This window comes from Lepus europaeus, chromosome 21 (genome assembly GCF_033115175.1).
Source record: "Lepus europaeus isolate LE1 chromosome 21, mLepTim1.pri, whole genome shotgun sequence".
Lineage (NCBI taxonomy): Eukaryota > Metazoa > Chordata > Mammalia > Lagomorpha > Leporidae > Lepus > Lepus europaeus.
Window position 1 is genome coordinate 26,309,386 of NC_084847.1, and position 21,091 is coordinate 26,330,476.

General features: G+C 39.3%; 2 pseudogenes; both read left to right on the forward strand.

Moving 5' to 3' along the window:
- The first annotated feature begins 756 nt into the window (after window positions 1–756).
- Window positions 757–3,056, forward strand: LOC133750479 (PHD finger protein 6-like; annotated as a pseudogene).
- Window positions 3,057–17,041: 13,985 nt separating this feature from the next.
- On the forward strand, window positions 17,042–18,587 carry LOC133750480 (plasma membrane calcium-transporting ATPase 1-like; annotated as a pseudogene).
- Window positions 18,588–21,091: the final 2,504 nt, after the last annotated feature.

Consider the following 21,091-nt stretch of genomic DNA (forward strand, 5'->3'; position numbering starts at 1 on the left):
TCCCTGATAGCTAGTGATCCCGAGCATTTTTTCAAGTGTCTGTTGGCCATTAGAATTTCCTATCTTGAAAAATATATGTTCAAGTCCTTGCCCATTTCTTAACTGGATGATTTGTTTTGTTGTTGTTGAGTTTCTTGAGCTCTTTATAGATTCAGGATGTTAACCCTTTATCAGTTGCACAGTTTGCAAATATTTCCCCGATTCTTATGGCTGCCTCTTCATTCTGCAGTTCAGAAGCTTCTTAGCTTGATGTAATCTGATTTGTGTATTTTGGCTTTGATTGCCTATGCCTCTGGGGTCTTTTCAAAGAAGCCTTTGCCTGCACAAATGTATTAAAGAGTCTCTCCAATGTTCACTAACAATTTGATGATAATGAGTCATGGATTTAGGTCTTTGATCAATTTTGGGTGGATTTTTGTGGAAAGTATAAGATAGCAGTCTAGTTTCATACTTCTGCATGTGGAGATCAAGTTTTCCCAGCACCATTTGTTAAAGAGACTATAGTTTTTCAGGGATTGATTTTAGCTGCTTTGTCAGAGATAAGTTGCCTATAGATGTGTGTATTAATTTCTGGAATTTCTGTTCCCTTTCATTGGTCTGCAAGTAAGTTTTTTGCCAGTACCAGGCTGTTTTGATTACAAATGCCCTGTGGTATGTCTTGAAATCAGGTATTGTGATGCCTCTGGGTTTATTTTGTTGTATAATATTGCTTCAGCTCTTTGGGGTCTCTTGTGTTTTTATATGAATTTTAGCATCATGTTCTCTAGATCTGTAAAGAATGTAGTGGGTATTTGGATTGGGATTGCATTGTGTCTATAAATTCCTTTTGTTAGTATGGACATTTTGATGATGTTGATTCTTCCATTCCATGAACATGGAAGGTTTTTCCATTTTGTAATGTCTCTTATTTCTTTTTTTAGTGTTTTGTACTTTTCATCACAGAAATATTTGACACCCTTGAGCAAATTTACACCAAAGTATTTGATTCTTTTTGGAGATATTGTGAATGAGACTGATGTTAAAATTTTTTTCTCAGCCATGACATTGTCTGTGTATACAAAGCATATTAATTTTTCTGTGTTGATTTTATATCTTGACACTTCATCAAACTTTTCTTTATGAGTTCCATAGTCTTTCAATGAAGTCTTTTGAATCTCATATATAGGATCATGTCACCTGCAAATAACAATAGTTTGATTTCCTTCTTTACAATTTGTATCCCTTTGATTTTTTTTCTTGCCTAATGGCTCTGGCTAAAACTTCCAGGACTATATTAAATAGCAATGGTGAGAAGGGGCAATCTTGTCTGCTTCCAGATCTTAGAGGGAATGCTTTCAACTTTTCCCCATTCAATAGCATGATGGCCATGTGTTTGACATAAATTGCCTTGAATGTGTTGAGGAATGTTTGTTCTATACCTAATTTGCTTAAGGCTTTCATCATGAAAGGATGTTGTGTTTTATCAAATGTTTTCTCTATATCAATTGAGATAACCATATGGTTTTTGTTCTTCACTTTGTTAATGGGATGTATCACATTTATTGATTTGTGAATGATGATCAATCCCTTCATACCAGAAATAAATCTAACTTGCTCTGGGTGAATAATATTTCGATGTGTTGCTGGATTCAATTAGCTAGTATTTTGTCGAGTATTTTTACATGTATGTTCATCAGGATTATGGTCTATAGTTCTCTTTCTCTGTGGCAACATTTTCTGGTATAGGAATTAAGGTGATGCAGGCTTTATGGAAGGAGTTTGGGAAGATTCCCTCCTATTCAATAGTTTTGAATATCTGGAGAAGAATAAAGCGCTGCAGGAGAACCAATACTGACTTCTTTTTCTCTTTTTCGCCTCATTGGCGCTTCACTGCCACCCTCTGCCTCTAAGCCCTGTCGCATTTCTTACTGCTTAAAGTGGCAGTCTAAAGGCGATTTAAATATCACATCAAGCTCAACTGAACAGAAAGAAGGGCCTACGAGACAGCAAAATGTGGCAATTGTAAATCAAATAGAGACAAGGAATGTGGACAGTTGTTGATATCTGAAAACCAGAAGGTTGAAGCACACCATAAGTCCGTACTATTTTCATCTGCTTTGGTATTGTCACACTCTGATAAGGAAAGTCTTGGTGGATTTTCTATTGAAGATATCCCAAAGGAAATTAAAAGAGGTACAAAGCTGATGTGTTTTTTGTGCCACTGTCCTTGGAGCCAGAATTGGCTGTGATGTGAAAACATGTCATATGACATACCACTACCACTGTGCATTGCATGATAAAGCTCAAGTCTGAGAGAAGACTTCACAAAGAATTTACACAGTTTATTGCCAAAAACATAAGAGAACTGCACATAACTCTTGGCAGCTGATTTAGAAGAAAGTTTTAATGAGCATGAACTGGAGCCTTTGTCACCTAAAAATAAAATGAAAAGTCACAAAGGAAGGCCACAAAATAGACCACAATTACAAGGGCTGTCAGAAGATATGAGATCTATATCCTCCCACGGAACAGATGAAATGGAAAGTAGTTCGTACAGAGATAGATCCCCAAATCGAAGCAGCCCTAGTGATACAAGGCCCAAATGTGGATTTTGTCATGTAGGGCAGGAAGAAAATGAAGCAAGAGGAAAACTGCATATATTTAATGCTAAGAAGGCAGCTGCACATTATAACTGTATGTTGTTTTCTTCTGGAACAGTTTTCAGCTCACAAGCTCACAACAATATCAAGAGCAGCATTTGGAGACTTTTGATATAAAAATTGTTCTTCAAGAGATTAAGCGAGGGAAAAGAATGAAATATACACTTTGCAGTCAGGCCGGTGCTACTATTGGAAGTGAAATAAAAGCCTGTGTGAAGACTTACCTTTACCACTGTGGAGTACAAGACAAAGCTAAATACATTGAAAATATGTCACGAGGAATTTACAAACTGTACTGTAAAAATCATAGTGGAAACGATGAGAGAGATAAAGAAGATTAAAAACGAGAATAGAAGCCAGAGAAAAATAGAAATTGGTCATCAACAACTAACTCAGCAGCAACTTAATGGAAACTAGATTCATGGGACAGAGTTAGAAAACTAGGAATGAATAAGACATCCATAACTACTATTCTTTTTTATTTCATTGTTTTCTAAAATCAAGAATGGTCTGTAACTTTTTACTACCCAACTCGTAGATTCTTCATTGAACTACCCAAAATCATCTTGTTCATTTTATGGGCCTTTGCTAGACAGCTGAGTTTGATGTGTTGATAATACATAGCTGTAGCTTACGGTTTGTAAGACACTATTAACCCTCTTTATAGTGTCAACGGTTAAAGCAGGCCTCAAAATGAAGTAAGCTATATTTATGGACTGAACAAAGTTCGCTGTTTAGAGTGTTTGAGGTTGTTTAGTGGATTGATGCTCAAAGGAAAGCATAAGCAGATTTTACTTTGCAATGCAAGCATGCACTAGGGGCAACACATAGTGATTCGTGGATTTTTTTTCCACACTCAAGTCATGGAGGCTAAACCTGAAAAGAACTTTTCTTTTTCTCTTGTCTTTGCCAGCACATACTAAAAATTTCATTCAAGATGTGTGCTGAAACTTTTCATTGGGCTCCTGTCAAAGTTGTTCTCCCTGATCAGCTTGGACTTGGGCAACTGCTGATTATAAGGTATTAGCTCCAGCGCTAATGCCAAAATTCTCTTGACTGTACACCTCTTGACTGTAGAGAGCTTCTGGCAAAATTATTGAATCCTTTCAACTATAAAGTAATGTTTGGCAGCAGTAAATTAAATTTCTTTAAGATTTAAAGGGTTACCACTCTCTAAGAACTCGAGATACCATGTCTGAAACCTGTTCCTCTCAAGTGCCCTGCTATGTGGAGCACTTTACATATTGGCCCAAAGTGTGTAAGGAGGTGCTGTGTGCTGTAGGAATGAAAAATAGTCTTTGCATAGAACAGTATTTATTTTTTAACTTTGTGACCACTATTTTAGAAACCTTATTTAATATTTGTAATGTTTTCAGAGATTGCTTTTGTTATTTGTTAAACAGGCTTTTGTGCCTTGCTTCTCTCCAGGTAGGGCTTAGTATTTTATTGATCATCAGAATTGTTCATGAAAGCCTAAGAACCCAGCTTTTTAGAAAGGATTTTAAAACCAGAATTTCTAGTTTGTGATATTTTCTTCTACTTACCTGCTGAAGTGCATTTATATATTTCGTTATGGTAAAACTAAAAACAAACTTCAGTTATTATCGGCATGATAGTACCATAGCACCTCAATGCCAAGGGTAGGGATTTAATTTATGAATTCTTAGTTACCCTTCTACAATAAAGCAGGTTTGCAAATAAGAAATAATCATTGAAGTATTCTGCCATGATAGAACAGCATTTTTAAAATGTAACAGGTAGAAAATTACACTGCGATTAATGACTACATTTTTTAAACTGCTAGTCCCTTAAAATTGTGTTTGTCAAGTGTGTATTCACACATCTATTTAAAACAAGGGACTCAATGTTTGCTTTATTTTAACCACCTTATATTATTATTTTTAAAAGGAAAGGATGGCCGGCGCCGTGGCTTAACAGGCTAATCCTCCACCTTGCGGCGCCGGCACACCGGGTTCTAGTCCCAGTCGGGGCACTGGTCCTGTCCCGGTTGCCCCTCTTCCAGGCCAGCTCTCTGCTGTGGCCAGGGAGTGCAGTGGAGGATGGCCCAAGTGCTTGGGCCCTGCACTGCATGGGAGACCAGGAGAAGCACCTGGCTCCTGCCATCGGATCAGCGCGGTGCGCTGGCTGCAGCGCGCCAACCGCAGCAGCCATTGGAGGGTGAACCAACGGCAAAGGAAGACCTTTCTCTCTGTCTCTCTCTCACTGTCCACTCTGCCTGTCAAAAAAAAAAAAAGGAAAACAGCTTTAGTAGTGGGTTACCCTATATGTTTTATTCTTTTGCTCTTTCTATGCTGTCATGTATATGTATTTAATTTTCAAAATTCATCATGACTTGAAGTGCAAGAACAGATCTAGATGTTTGTTTACCAAGTTATGTGACTTTTCCCAAAGGATCTGTACTTTATTTCCTTACAACAGCTTGAAAACCATTGAGGACGGTGCCGTAGTTTGGGAAAATAAAGTTTCATAAAAGTGGAATCACTGTAGCCTCAGGAAAAGATTCAAGAAAAAAACTGCAGAGGAAACGCTTCTGGATCTAGTGGATGTGACACAGAGGACCTACAGGGAGCCCACCGCGTGGAAACCCAACCGCGGGAGAGGAGCCGCAGAATCTCGCCAGTGCGGGAACGAACGGAAGGTAAGACAAAGGCGTCAGAAACCCGAGACATTGGGGGGGAAAAGCAGAGGCCTCTCTATTCACTCACCAAGCAAAAGAAAGAGCAGGCGCCATTTTACATATGTAAAGCACCGCCAATGAGTTCACAAACTCAGTAACTTTGGAACTTTGGTGAAACTTGAGAGCACATTGAGGGCTGCATAAACTCTTTATGTGGTCCCAGGGGTAGATCAAAGGAATACTCACAGATGCCAGATTTCAACTACACTCAATTCCACTCACCTGTACCGAATAACTTCCCAACTGAGTCAAAAAAAAAAAAAAAAGAGAGAGACAGAGAGAGAGAGCAATCCAGCAAGGAGCAAGGGAGAGAACAATCTGGGTGAGTTGCTTTTTGCACAGCCCCTAAGGATCCATCAAAGCAGACAGCCCACTTAGAGGCATAGTATAACGAGAAAAAAAACCACAGCCAAAAAAACCCAACAAAACCAAAACCATAAATTATCTCCAACATGCCAAACAATAAACGTAGAAACTGAGGTAACAAGAGCAAGGAAGACACTATGATGCCCCCAAATGAACAAGACACCCCAATGCAAGATTATGAAGATGAAGAGATAGAGGAAATGCAAGACGCAGATCTCAAAAAATTGATAAGAACATTAAGAAGTTCTCAAAAACAAATTCTTGAACTACAGAAATCCTTAATGGACAAGATAGAAAATCTCTCTCGTGAAAATGAAATATTAAGGAGGAATCAAAATGAAATGAAACAACTAGTGGAACAAGAAACTCTGATAGTGACAAAAAACCACAATGAAATGAAGAACTCAATAGATCAAATGACAAACACATTAGAGAGCCTTAAAAACAGAATGGGTGAAGCAGAAGAGAGAATATCGGACTTAGAAGACAGAGAACAGGAAAGGAAACAGTCAAATCAAAGAAAAGAAGAAGAAATCAGAAATCTAAAAAATACGGTCAGTAATCTACAGGATACTATTAAAAAACCCAACACTCGGGTTCTAGGAGTTCCTGAAGGCATGGAGAGGGAGAAAGGATTAGAAGGTCTTTTCAGTGAGATACTAGCAGAAAATTTCCCAGGTTTGGAGAAGGACAGAGACATCCTAGTACAGGAAGCTCATAGAACCCCTAATAAACATGACCAAAAGAGATCCTCACCACGACACGTCGTAATCAAACTCACCACAGTGAAACAGAAAGAAGAGATCCTAAAATGTGCAAGAGAGAAACGCCAGATTACTCTCAGAGGATCTCCAATTAGACTCACAGCTGAATTCTCATCAGAAACCCTACAAGCTAGGAGAGAATGGCGAGATATAGCCCAGGTACTAAGAAAAACTGCCAGCCCAGAATATTATATCCTGCAAAGCTCTCATTTGTAAATGAAGGTGAAGTAAAGACCTTCCACAGCAAACAGAAACTGAAAGAATTTGTCGCCACTCGTCCAGCCCTGCAAAAGATGCTTAAAGATGTGTTACATACAGAAACACAGAAACACGGTCACCAATATGAAAGAAGATAAAGGAAGGAAACCTCACAGCAAAAGATCACAGGAGTCTCAAACCATATATTAGAAAAAATCTTCGGCAAATACAGGGCAAAGTTACTCCTTCTCAATAGTCACATTGAATGTTAAGGGCTTGAACTGTCCAGTTAAAAGACACCGATTGGCGGATTGGGTTAAGGAACAAAACCCATCTTTTTGCTGCTTACAAGAAACTCATCTTTCCAACAATGATGCGTACAGACTGAAAGTGAAAGGCTTGAAAAATATATACCATGCCAACAGAAATGAAAAAAGAGTGGGCGTAGCCATCTTAATATTGGACAACATAAACTTTACCACAAAAACTGTTAGGAGAGACAAAGAGGGGCACTATATAATGACTAAGGGACCCATTCAACAGGAAGATATAACGATTATCAATGTATATGCACCTAATTACAGGGCACCGGTTTATTTAAAAGACTTGTTAAGAGACTTAAAGGGAGACTTAGACCCCAATACAATAGTACTGGGGGACTTCAATACCCCACTCTCAGAGATAGACAGATCAACAGGACAGAAGATCAACAAGGAGACAGTAGATTTAAATGACACTATAGCCCAAATGGATCTAACAGATATCTACAGAACATTTCACCCTACATCTAAGGACTTTACATTCTTCTCAGCAGTACATGGAACCTTCTCTAGGATTGACCACATACTAGGCCATAAAGCAAGTCTCAGCAAATTCAAAAGAATTAGAATCATACCATGCAGCTTCTCAGACCACAAAGGAATGAAGTTGGAAATTAGCAACTTGGGAATCCCTAGAGCACGTGCAAACACATGGAGATTGAACAACATGCTCCTGAATGAACAATGGGTCATAGAAGAAATTAAAAGAGAAATCAAAAATTTTCTGGAAGTAAATGAGGATAACAGCACAACATACCAAAACCTCTGGGATACAACAAAAGCAGTGTTAAGAGGAAAGTTTATATCAATAGGTGCCTACATCAAGAAATTGGAAAGGCACCAAATACATGAGCTTTCAAGTCATCTCAAGGATCTAGAAAATCTGCAGCAAACCAAACCCAAACCCAGTAGGAGGAGAGAAATAATTAAAATCAAAGAAGAAATCAACAGGATTGAATCCAAAAAACATTACAAAAAATCAGCCAAACAAGGAGCTGTTTTTTAAATCTTTAGATCACTTGTGTCTACATCATTTGTATATTGAGTGCTGTAGAATTTACCCATGGAGAAACAGAGCTCCTTCATTTTTGGACAACTACTGTAATGACTTTTTTAGGGAAAATGGAAGGTTCCAGTCAATAATTATGTAAAGGACTATAAATACGATAAGCTGTCAGTTGATGGATTTGTTATGTAGTAAACGTATGACTTTGCATGGGTTTCTTCATCCCTTTCTCTGCCACTAGCAACCAAAATAGTACTCTACCTTTTGGTTGGCTAGACAAGTGGTTGACTATCTGTTTTTCTTAATGTGGTGTGATTGGCTAAATCATCTTTCATTACAAAATTGAAATGTAAAATGGAAGTCACATGAAAAATCTTCTTTGATTACAGATCTTCAATATATTCATTATCTATCCATGTTTTCACCACAGTTGAGTAAAAGTGCCTTACAATGTAAAAATTGTACAATACTTCTGTTCACAAGTAGAATCATCATCTGGGTAGTAAGTACATTGTGGTATTAATAATTAGAAAAATGGACCTCAGCAGTTTATTTACTGTACATCTCTTAAGTCCTTAACTGTAGTTTTAATCAGCATGAGGTTTGATAAGTATATAACATTTTGAAACTTTTATTTAATGAATATAAATTTGCAAAGTACAGCTTATGGATTACAATGGCTTTCCTGTCCCCCATAACTTCCCTCCCACCCGCAATCCTCCCCTTTCCCACTCCTTCTCCCCTTCCATTCACATCAAGATTCATTTTCAATTCTCTTTATATACAGAAGATCAATTCAGTATATACTAAGTGAAGATTTCATCAGTTTGCACCCACACAGAAACACAAAGTGTAAAAATACTGTTTCAGTACTAGTTATAGCATCACTGCACATTAGACAACACATTAAGGACAGATCCCACATGAGACGTAAGTACACAGTGACTCCTGTTGCTGACTTAACAATTTGGCACTCTTGTTTATGGCATCAGTAATCTCCCTAGGCTCTAGTCATGAGTTGCCAGGGCTATGGAAGCCTTTAGAGTTCGCTGACTTCGAGCTTCAGAAATACTGCCATTAATGTCTTTTAAGCATAATTTGAAGCTTCTTTTCTTCCTTTTTTCATTTTTTTGTTTTATAATTTTTTTGTTATTGATATTAAACAGTGTAATCTTTCAAGCATATATTTAAGATTATTCTGGAACATTTTTGCCTTATCAGAAATGTTAGTAAGAAATATTCTTTTTTTTTGTTATTTAAAAGATCATTACTTTATTTTTTTTTATTAAACTTTTATTTAATGAATATAAATTTCCAAAGTATAGCTTATGGGTTACAATGGCTTCCCCCCTCCCATAACTTCCCTCCCGCCCGCAACCCTCCCCTTTCCCGCTCCCTCCCCCCTTCCATTCATGTAAAGATTCATTTTCAATTCTCTTTATATACAGAAGATCAGTTTAGTATATATTAGGTAAAGATTTCAACTTTTTGCCCACATAGCAACGTAAAGTGAATAAACTACCATTGGATTACTAATTATAGCATTAAATAGCAATGTACAGCACATTAAAGACAGAGATCCTACATAATTTTTTTTTCAAATTGATTAATTTTCTATGCCATTTCCATTTTAACACCAGGTTGTTTTTTTTTTTTCATTTCCAATTCTCTTTATGTACAGAAGATCAATTCGGTATATAATTAGTAAAGACCTCATCAGTTTGTGCCCACACAGAAACACATAGTATAAAAAATACTGTTTCAGTACTAGTTATAGCATCACTTTGCTTTAGACGACACATTAGGGACAAATCCCGCATGGGGTGTAAGTACACAGTGACTCCTGTTGCTGATTTAACAATTTGACACTCCTGTTCATGGCGTCAGTAATCTCCCTAGGCTCTAGTCATGAGTTGCCAGGGCTATGGAAGCCTTTAGGGTTCGCTGACTTTGATCTTATTCCGATAGGGTCATAGTCAAAGTGGAGGTTCTCTCCTCCCTTCGGAGAAGGGTACCTCCTTCTTTGATGGCCCCGTTCTTTCCACTGGGATCTCACTCACAGAGATCTTTCATTTAGGTCTTTTTTTTCCATGATGTCTTGGCTTTCCATGCCTGCTATACTCTCATGGGCTCTTCCGCCAGATCCGAATGCCTTGAGGGCTGATTCTGAGGCCAGAGTGTTGTTTAGGACATCTGCCATTCTATGAGTCTGCTGTGTATCCCGGTTCCCATGTTGGATCTTTCTCTCCCTTTTTGATTCTATCAGTTAGTATTAGCAGATACTTGTCTTGTTTGTGTGATCTCTTTGACTCTTCGACCTATCAGAGCTATCAATTGTGAGCTGATATTGATCACTTGGACTAGTGAGATGGCATTGGTACATGCCACCTGGGTGGGATTGTGTTGGAATCCCCTGGCACATTTCTGACTACACCATTTGCAGCAAGTCTGATTGAGCATGTTCCAAATTGTTCATCTCCTCCCTCTCTTTTTCCACTCTTAGATTTAACAGGGATCACTTTTCTGTTAAAAATTAAACACCTAAGGATAATTGTGTGTTAATTACTGAGTTCAACCAATAGTACTAGAACAACAACAACAACAACAAATACTAAAAAGGGTAAAGTATTACATTGTACATCTAAAGTCAGGACAGGAGCTGATCAGTTCATTGTTGCTTATAGTGTCCATTTCACTTCCACAGGTTTCCCCTTTGGCGCTCAGTTGTCACCGATCAGGGAAAACAAATGATATTTGTCTCTTTGGGACTGGCTTAATTCACTCAGCATGATGTCTTCCAGATTGCTCCATCTTGTTGCAAATGACTGGGTTTCGTTGTTTCTTACTGCTGTATAGTATTCTATGGAGTACATGTCCCATAATTTCTTTATCCAGTCTACTGTTGATGGACATTTAGGTTGATTCCAGGTCTTTGCTATTGTGAATTGAGCTGCAATAAACATTAGTGTGCAGATGGCTTTTTTATTTGCCAAATTAATTTCCTTTGGGTAAATTCCAAGGAGTGGGATGGCTGGGTTGTATGGTAGGGTTATGTTCAGGTTTCTGAGGAATCTCCAGACAGACTTCCATAGTGGCTTAACCAGTTTGCATTCCCACCAACAGTGGGTTAGTGTCCCTTTTTCCCCACATCCTCTCCAGCATCTGTTGTTGGTAGATTTCTGAATGTGAGCCATTCTCGCCGGGGTGAGATGGAACCTCATTGTGGTTTTGATTTGCATTTCTCTGATTGCTAGTGATCTTGAACATTTTTTCATGTGTCTGTTGGCCATTTGGATTTCCTCTTTCGAAAAATGTCTATTGAGGTCCTTGGCCCATCTCTTAAGAGGGTTGTTTGTTTTGTAGTTGTGGATTTTCTTGATTTCTTTGTAGATTCTGGTTATCAACCCTTTATCTGTAGTATAGTTTGCGAATATTTTTTCCCATTCTGTCGGTTGCCTCTTCACTTTCCTGACTGTTTCTTTTGAAGTACAGAAACTTCTCAATTTGATGCAATCCCAAATGTTAATTTTGGTTTTGACTGCCTGTGCTGTTGGAGTATTTTCCAAGAAGTCTTTGCCTGTGCCTATATCTTGCAGGGTTTCTCCAATGCTCTCTAATAATTTGATGGTTTCGGGTCGTAGATTTAAGTCTTTAATCCACGTTGAGTGAATTTTTGTGTAAGGTGATAGGTATGGGTCTTGCTTCAAGCTTCTGCACGTGGAAATCCAATTTTCCCAGCACCATTTATTGAATAGACTGTCCTTATTCCAGGGATTAGATTTGGATCTTTGGTCAAATATAAGTTGGCTGTAGATGTTTGGATTGATTTCTGGTGTTTCTATTCTGTTCCATTGGTCTATCCATCTGTTTCTGTACCAGTACCATGCTGTTTTGATAACAACTGCCCTGTAGTATGTCCTGAAATCAGGTATTGTGATGCCTCCGGCTTTGTTTTTGTTGTACAGGATTGCTTTGGCTATTCGAGGTCTTCTGTGTCTCCATATGAATTTCAGTATCATTTTTTCCAGATCTGAGAAGAATGTCTTCGGGATCTTGATGGGTATTGCATTGAATGTATAAGTTGCTTTTGGGAGAATAGACATTTTGATGATATTGATTCTTCCAATCCATGAGCATGGAAGATTTCTCCATTTTTTGGTATCCTCTTCTATTTCTTTCTGTAAGGTTTTGTAGTTTTCATCGTAGAGATCTTTAACGTCTTTGGTTAAGTTTATTCCAAGGTATTTGATTGTTTTTGTAGCTATTGAGAATGGGATTGATTTCAGAAGTTCTTTTTCAGCTGTGGCATTGCCTGTGTATACAAAGGCTGTTGACTTTTGTGCATTGATTTTATATCCTGCTACTTTGCCAAACTCTTCGATGAGTTCCAGCAGTCTCTTAGTAGAGTTCTTTGGGTCCCCTAAATAACGAATCATATCATCTGCAAAGAGAGATAGTTTGAGTTCGTCCTTCCCGATTTGTATCCCTTTAATTTCTTTTTCTTGCCTAATAGCTCTGGCCAAAACTTCCAGAACTATATTGAAGAGCAGTGGTGAGAGAGGGCATCCCTGTCTGGTACCAGATTTCAGTGGAAATGCTTCCAACTTTTCCCCATTCAATAGGATGTTGGCCGTGGGTTTTTCATATATTGCTTTGATTGTATTGAGGAATGTTCCTTCCATACCCAGTTTGCTTAGAGTTTTCATCATGAAAGGGTGTTGTATTTTATCAAGTGCTTTCTCTGCGTCTATTGAGAGAATCATATGGTTTTTCTTCTGCAGTCTGTTAATGTAGTGTATTACGTTGATTGTTTTGCGAATGTTGAACCATCCCTGCATACCGGGGATGAATCCCACTTGGTCTGGGTGGATGATCTTTCTAATGTGATGTTGCATTCTATTGGCCAGAATTTTATTGAGTATTTTTGCATCTATGTTCATCAGGGATATTGGTCTCTAATTCTCTTTCATGTTGCATCTCTTTCTGGCTTAGGAATTAAGGTGATGGTGGCTTCATAGAAAGAATTTGGGAGGATTACCTCTTTTTTGATTGTTCTGAAAAGTTTGAGAAGAATTGGAGTTAGTTCTTCTCTAAATGTCTGGTAGAACTCAGCAGTGAATCCATCTGGCCCTGGGCTTTTCTTTGTTGGAAGGGCCTTTATTACTTTTTCAATTTCTGTGTCAGTTATTGGTCTGTTTAGGTTTTCTATGTCTTCCTGGCTCAATTTAGGTAGGTTGTATGTGTCCAAGAATCTGTCCATTTCTGATAGATTTCCCTGTTTGCTGGCATACAAGTCCTTGTAGTAATTTCTGATGATTCTTTTTATTTCTGCGGCGTCTGTTGTTACGTTTCCCATTTCATCTCTGATCCTATTGATTTGGGTCTTTTCTCTTCTTTTTTTAGTTAGTTTGGCCAATGGGGTGTCAATTTTGTTTATTTTTTCAAAAAACCAGCTCCTCGTTTGGCTGATTTTTTGTAATGTTTTTTTGGATTCAATCCTGTTGATTTCTTCTCTGATTTTAATTATTTCTCTTCTCCTACTGGGTTTGGGTTTGGTTTGCTGCAGATTTTCTAGATCCTTGAGATGACTTGAAAGCTCATGTATTTGGTGCCTTTCCAATTTCTTGATGTAGGCACCTATTGATATAAACTTTCCTCTTAACACTGCTTTTGTTGTATCCCATAGGTTTTGGTATGTTGTGCTGTTATCCTCATTTACTTCCAGAAAATTTTTGATTTCTCTTTTAATTTCTTCTATGACCCATTGTTCATTCATGAGCATGTTGTCCAATCTCTATGTGTTTGCACGTGCTCTAGGGATTCCTGAGTTGCCAATTTCCAATTTCATTCCTTTGTGGTCTGAGAAGCTGCATGGTATGATTCTAATTCTTTTGAATTGCTGAGACTTGCTTTATGGCCTAGTATGTGGTCAATCCTAGAGAAGGTTCCATGTACTGCTGAGAAGAATGTAAAGTCCTTAGATGTAGGATGAAATGTTCTGTAGATATCTATTAGATCCATTTGGGCTATAGTGTCATTTAAATCTACTGTCTCCTTGTTGATCTTCTGTCCTGTTGATCTGTCTATCTCTGAGAGTGGAGTATTGAAGTCCCCCAGTACTACTGTGTTGGGGTCTAAGTCTCCCTTTAAGTCCCTTAACAAGTCTTTTAAATATGCTGGTGCCCTGTAATTAGGTGCATATACATTGATAATCGTTATATCTTTCTGTTGAATGGGTCCCTTAGTCATTATATAGTGCCCCTCTTTGTCTCTCCTAACAGTTTTTGTGGTAAAGTTTATGTTGTCCGATATTAAGATGGCTACGCCCGCTCTTTTTTCATTTCTGTTGGCATGGTATATCTTTTTCCAGCCTTTCACTTTCAGCCTGTATGTATCATTGTTGGATAGATGGGTTTCTTGTAAGCAGCAAAAGGATGGGTTTTGTTCCTTAACCCAATCAGCCAATCGGTGTCTTTTGACTGGACAGTTCAAGCCATTAACATTCAATGAGACTATTGAGAAGGAGTAACTTTGCCCTGCCATTAGCCAAAGATACTTTCTAATATGTGGCTTGAGATTCCTGTGATCTTTTGGTGTGAGGTTTCCTACCTTTACCTTCTTTCATATTGGTGACCGTGTTTCTGTGTTTCTGTATGTAACACATCTTTAAGCATCTTTTGCAGGGCTGGACGAGTGGCGACAAATTCTTTCAATTTCTGTTTGCTGTGGAAGGTCTTTATTTCACCTTCATTCATAAATGAGAGCTTTGCAGGATATAGTATTCTGGGCTGGCAGTTTTTCTCTCTTAGCACCTGGGCTATGTCTCGCCATTCTCTCCTAGCTTGTAGGGTTTCTGATGAGAATTCAGCTGTGAGTCTAATTGGAGATCCTCTGAGAGTAATCTGGCGTTTCTCTCTTGCACATTTTAGGATCTTTTCTTTGTGTTTCACTGTGGTGAGTTTGATTACGACGTGTCGTGGTGAGGATCTCTTTTGGTCATGTTTATTAGGGGTTCTATGAGCTTCCTGTATTAGGATGTTTCTGTCTTTCTCCAAACCTGGGAAATTTTCTGCTAGTATCTCACTAAAAAGGCCTTCTAATCCTTTCTCTCTCTCCATGCCTTCAGGAACTCCTAGAACCCGAATGTTGGGTTTTTTGAGAGTATCCTGTAGATTCCTGACAGTATTTTTTAGATTTCTGATTTCTTCTTCTTTTCTTTGATTTGATTGTTTCCTTTCCTGTTCTCTGTCTTCTAATTCTGATATTCTCTCTTCTGCTTCATCCATTCTGTTTTTAAGGCTCTCTAATGTGTTTGCCATTTGATCTATTGAGTTCTTCATTTCATTGAGGTTTTTTGTCACTATCTTAGTTTCCTGTTCTACTAGTTGTTTCATTTCATTTTGATTCCTCCTTTTATTTCATTTTCACGTGAGAGATTTTCTATCTTGTCCATTAAGGATTTCTGTAGTTCAAGAATTTGTTTTTGAGAACTTCTTAATGTTCTTATCAATTTTTTGAGATCTGCTTCTTGCATTTCCTCTGTCTCTTCATCTTCATAATCTTGCATTGGCGTGTCTTGTTCATTTGGAGGTATCATAGTGTCTTCCTTGCTCTTGTTAACTCTGCTTCTACGTTTGTTGTTTGGCATGTTGGAGATAATTTATGGTTTTTTTTTTTTTTTTTTTGCTGTGGTGTTTTTTTCTCGTTATACTATGCCTCTAGGTGGGCTGTCTGTTTTGATGGATCCTTAGGGGCTGTGGTGGGTGTGGCCTGTGAGTTCTGTTTGATTCTTCAGGTTTGAGGCTTTGCAGAAAGTGACTCTCCTTGCTCCTTGCTGGATCTCTCTCTCTCTCTATTTTTTTTTTTTTGACTCAGTTGGGAAGTAGTTCTGAATGGCTCCCGTTGGTTTCTGCGCCGGGTAGATTTTGCGGCTCGTCTCCCGAAGTTGGTTTTCCACGCGATGGGCTCTTTGTAGGTCCTCTGTGTCCTCTCTAGGCGCTGTCGCCTGGGGCAAGCCGGACCACACGATCACCGCCGCCGCCGCCGCCGCTGCTGTAGGGCCTGCGCGCTCTCCCCGGGACTGGGACTGGGACCGTGGAGAGAGGCGCTCGGGACGCTGCCGCCGCTGCCGCTGTTGCTGTAGTACCTGCGCGCGCTCCCCGGGACTGGGATCTTGGTGAGAGGCGCTCGGCACGCCGCCGCCGCCGCCGCCGCCATCGCTGTAGGGACTGCGCGCGCTTCCCGGGACTGGGATCGCGGTGAGAGGTGCTCGGGACGCCGCCGCCGCCGCCGTAGTGTCTGCGCGCGCTCCCCGGGATTGGGACCGCGGAAAGAGACACTCGGGACTCCGCCGCTGCTGCCGCCACCGCCGCAGCGGCAGAGCTGCAGGCGGAGGCGGGAGGAGGAGAGTTTCTGAGGCTTTTGTCTTACCTCTCGTTCCCGCGCTGGGGAGACTCTGCGGCTCGGCTCCCGCGGCTGGGTTTCCACGCAGTGAGCTCTCTGTGTCACATCCACTAGATCCGGAAGCGTTTCCTCTGCAGTTTTTTTCTTGAGTCTTTTCCCAAGGCCACAGTAATTCCTCTTTTATGAAACTTTATTTTCGCAGACTAATGGCGCACGTCCTCACTATCCGCCATCTTGGCCCCGCCCCCCAGAAATATTCTTTAGAGTAGAAAGGTAGACTTGAGTTTCTATTCTTTAATAAGAGCTCTTTGTCCCTGGCAGGAGGGTTGGTGGGGAATTTTATTTTCATCTCAGTTAATTAAAAACCCAAATCTGAAATAAATTTTATTTCAAGGACAGTGATTTTAGAGTTTCAGATAGTACTTGCTCTGAAATATGTGCTACTCAAGACATTAAAGGGGCAATAAATTTTATAGGTCTACTATTGATTCTTATTCTATGTACTTGAACAGATGTGTGAATCTCAAATATCTCAAAGTAAAAGACAAAGTGTTCTAGAGTGTTGCTGTTTTTTTAAAAGCTCTAAAATTTGACCAAGGTATACAGTTTTGTTCCAACAGACATTTATGTTAATTATAAAGATAAGAATGCATCATAGGTCAAATATCAAAGATTCCTCTCATGTTTGTATATTTTGTTCTTGATACATTGGCTTTATTTTCAAGATTGAAGTTTGTAGTATCTGTTTTCTTTTATTGGTATTCTTGCATATACTATTCATTCAAAAAATAAGTTATGACTTTCACAAAATGAAATTATTGGGAAATGAATCAGCAGATGGAAGACTCTCTCTCTCTCTCTGTCTCTCTGTCTCTCTCTCTCTCTGCCTCTCCCTCTCTGTAACTCTGCCTGTCAAATAAATAAATCTAAATAAATAAATGATTTACATTTGTACAAGCGTGTCTTCTATTGAAGTCCAAAGACAAGAATACTAGCTCATCCTTCACAACATGTGAAATGACTAATTTTTATTGGGTTCTTTATAATGCAGCTAGTGTATTAACATTCAGCTTACAATCAGAGTGAGGTTTCCAAACTATGCAGTGAGCTTCCTGGAGATGAAGCAGTAGCAGACTTGTTCATTTCTATTGTAAGCAGCATTGTTTTTTTTTTTTTTTTTGTGTGTGTGTGTTGGAAGAGGGTGGAGGGCTAGAGTTACATCTTGTAGGGGCATCAGATTGAAGAAACTCTGAGACCTGGGGTGCCAAGTACAATAAAGAAATGTCATAGTGCTGGGATTTTGTGCAGATGCTCACTGGTGATTATAATAATCCTGCTTGGGAGATTGCTACAAAATATGGTATTTTAACATCTAGGGGAAAATTTTCTATGCCTAGAAGGTAAAGATATTAACACAAGAATATGGAATGATAAAGGAGAGATTGAGAAAGTGTGGATATACAAGATTTTGCCAAAGCTGCTAGAACTGGCAAGATCATCTTCTACTGTAAAATGTATGTTAGCTAATCGTATAACTGACCAAACTGAACTGTCTGAAAATAGTGCCAGGTAGTAGCTGTCATTGGTGATGTTAGAAATGGTATCTCAGATGTTGGATTTGCCATGGTTATTGCTGAAACTGATGTAGCTAAAGAAACATCTGGTGTTATTTTCACACAGGACAACTTAACAAGCATTATGAAAGTGGTTATGTGGGATGAAATGTCTATGACAGCTTCTCAAAACTTTTTCATTTCTATCTTGCTACTATCACAGTAGCAGTGATTGCTGCTTTCACAGGTGATTATATTAATCAAGATCTACCACTTAAGGCTGTGCAGTTGCTCTGGGTAAACCTCATGATGGATACACTCTCTCCCCTGGCTCTGGCAACAGAACCACCCATAGTCTCTTATGCTTCAGAAACCTTGTAGTTGAAATAAGCCTCTCTCCCCTGGCATGATGTAGAATATTTCTGGTCATGCATTCTATGAACTTGTACTAGTCTTTACATTCTTATTTGCTGGAGCAAAGAATTGTGATATTGGTAGCAGAAAAATGCTCTTTTGCACATGCTCCTCCTTAAGAACATTATACCTTAATTTTAATACATTTGTACTGATGTATTTTTTCAGTAAAATAAATTCCTGGACAGCTCATTGTGAAAGAAATGTGTTTGAAAGTGTCTTTTAAAGTTTTTTTTTTAAATTGTGTATTTATTTGAGAGAGAGAGAGAGAGTTACAGAGACAGGGAGAGACAGAGAGAAAGATCTTTCATCCATTGGTTCACTCCTCTAATGGCTGCATCAGCTGGAACTGGACCAATCCTAACCCAGGAGCCAGGAGCTGCTTCCAGGTCTCCCACGTAGGTGCAGGGGCCCAAGCACCTGGGCCATCTTCTGCTTTCCCAGGCCATAGCAGACAGCTGAATGAGAAGAAGAGCAGCCAATATCAGAAATGGTGCCCATATGGGATACAGGCACTGAGGGGAGGCCTAGCCCACTATGCCAGAGCACCAGTCCCAGGAATCTTTAAAAATGCTACCTTTGGCACTATTGTTTTAGACACTTTTGTGCAGTTTAGTAGAAAACCTTTCAGATGTTCAGGACTTTCACTACAGGAGTATCACTCTGGGGCCGGCTTATTTCAACAATTCCTACTGGTCATTTAAAATCTCTAAAACAAACTGGTAATGGAAATAAGAAGAAATAGCTGAGGAAGTGTTAATAGAGGACGTTGCAAAGTTGATCACACTGAAAGGACTTGCCACAAGGCCAGCTCTTGTGGTTTAGAGGTCTGAACAGAATCCAAATACAAATGCAATTGGTGACTGCATTTCTTAATTCTTTATATGAAGATTTAGAGAAACAGAATCAAGAAGTTTGAGCCATGCTCTCTCTCTGTAGATGAGGATGAAAAAAGGATGCTGAGGCACTGCCTCTCTACATCCCTCCTGGTTGCCCTTGCTGCTTGATGCTTGGATAACTAAATCACCAGAGGCAAATGCTAAGACAGTCTGATGACCTCTGTGTCTGGGATGAAAGGATCCTGGCCCAAGGCTTCCCATCAGTCGTGAATACAGCTCTTTGTATCTATGGACCATGTTAAGTGTTTCCTATTCTAACTAAGATGCACCAGAATATGAGAGTAACCCAGAGTACCACAATGAGAGGAAGACGGATAATCTGCAAATTACAGTAGATGAAGACTGGCAAAACAGAAATGACAAGCTGCTTCTGATCAGGGAAAAATAGCAAAAGAAAAGCAGAGGAAGTGAATTCCCAGGGGAGAATTGGAGCGAAGTGTGCAGTGGAATTCTACAGCAGCAAGAGGGGGGATGATGAGCGGCAGTGTGAAAGGTGCAGAAGTACAGCAATGAGCTGAGGCACTACACACGGGACTCCTACAGCTGGGGGCTGGAGGACACAACAGCTTCTGAGACCCAGGTGACTGTAGACTGTGGCAGCCCTTGACAACAGTGGTATTGCCCAAGGGAGAACATCGCAAACCACACAGACACTTTGTCAGGTCTGGAACGCTAACAGGGAGAGGGTACCACATAATCCAGGTAAAGAAAAACATGTTTATTTCTCACCATCCTGCCTGACAACAGCATACAACTTCACACAGCTGAAGTCACCATTTGACAGCAGTACAGGCTGCAGGAGGCTCTCATGCACACGTGTGACCATGGGATTTTACCAGAGGGAATAATCCACATTCCTCAGTGACTTTGAATTTGGCTCAGAGGGTTGACAGTGGGCTAGGCACTCATTTAGGACTGTAAGGTGTTCTCATCCTCTCAGCATATCCTAGGTTCTAGATTCAAACTGCCAAGGTGGATCACCAATGGGGAGTTGGCTCTGGGAATATTCCCTAGTCTCTCCAAAGAAGGAATGTGCTTGTGTGAATGAGTGGATCATTTGCACCCATAACTGTGGGGGACTTGTGCACTGACTGTAGGAAATTCTGCACAATAAGATGTGGGGTGAAGCTTGGTTTTGGGTAATCACTTTGGCAACAGAGGCTTAATCTCCTTGGTATCCAGTGGTGGGTCATTGAGAGCATTCTGTGCTCACACAAAGCACAGTGATTCGGTTTTGCTGACTCAATAAAATAAAAATGCAAAAATCTTCTGGGAAGATTATTATATCTGAAGAATTCGGTAATGGAGCTAAATCCCAGCAATTCTGTCAGGGGGATGTTGTCATATAATGATTTGAGGATTAAAAAAAGAAGAAAAGTTGTATTTTTATGAAATACTATGGATGCATAAGAGCTACAAGTGTTTCTAGTAAAATGACTAGAAGTTTGGTCATAAATTTAAGTGTGTAAGTCTATATAAAATGCTCTAATACTTCCATTAAAAATAGAAACTGTTACGGATCCAGTAAAATACTAATACATATGTACTCATTTTCCACAGGAGAAGAAATATTTTCTCATTTCTGCTCAGACCTAGCAGTGGGCAGATAAAATTGCCTTAAAATCAAAAGTATTCCACAAGCTTAATTTTTGAGACTTTAAAACTGGAAACTTCAAAATGCCCAGGAACTGATATAGAAATAGGAGAATGATTATTTTGGGGACATTCACATTTTATTTACTTTATTTGAAAGTAAAAAAAAGTCAGAGAGGGAAGGAGAGGAGAGATCATCCATTTGTTCACTATCCAAATCTCCATGACATCGAGGACT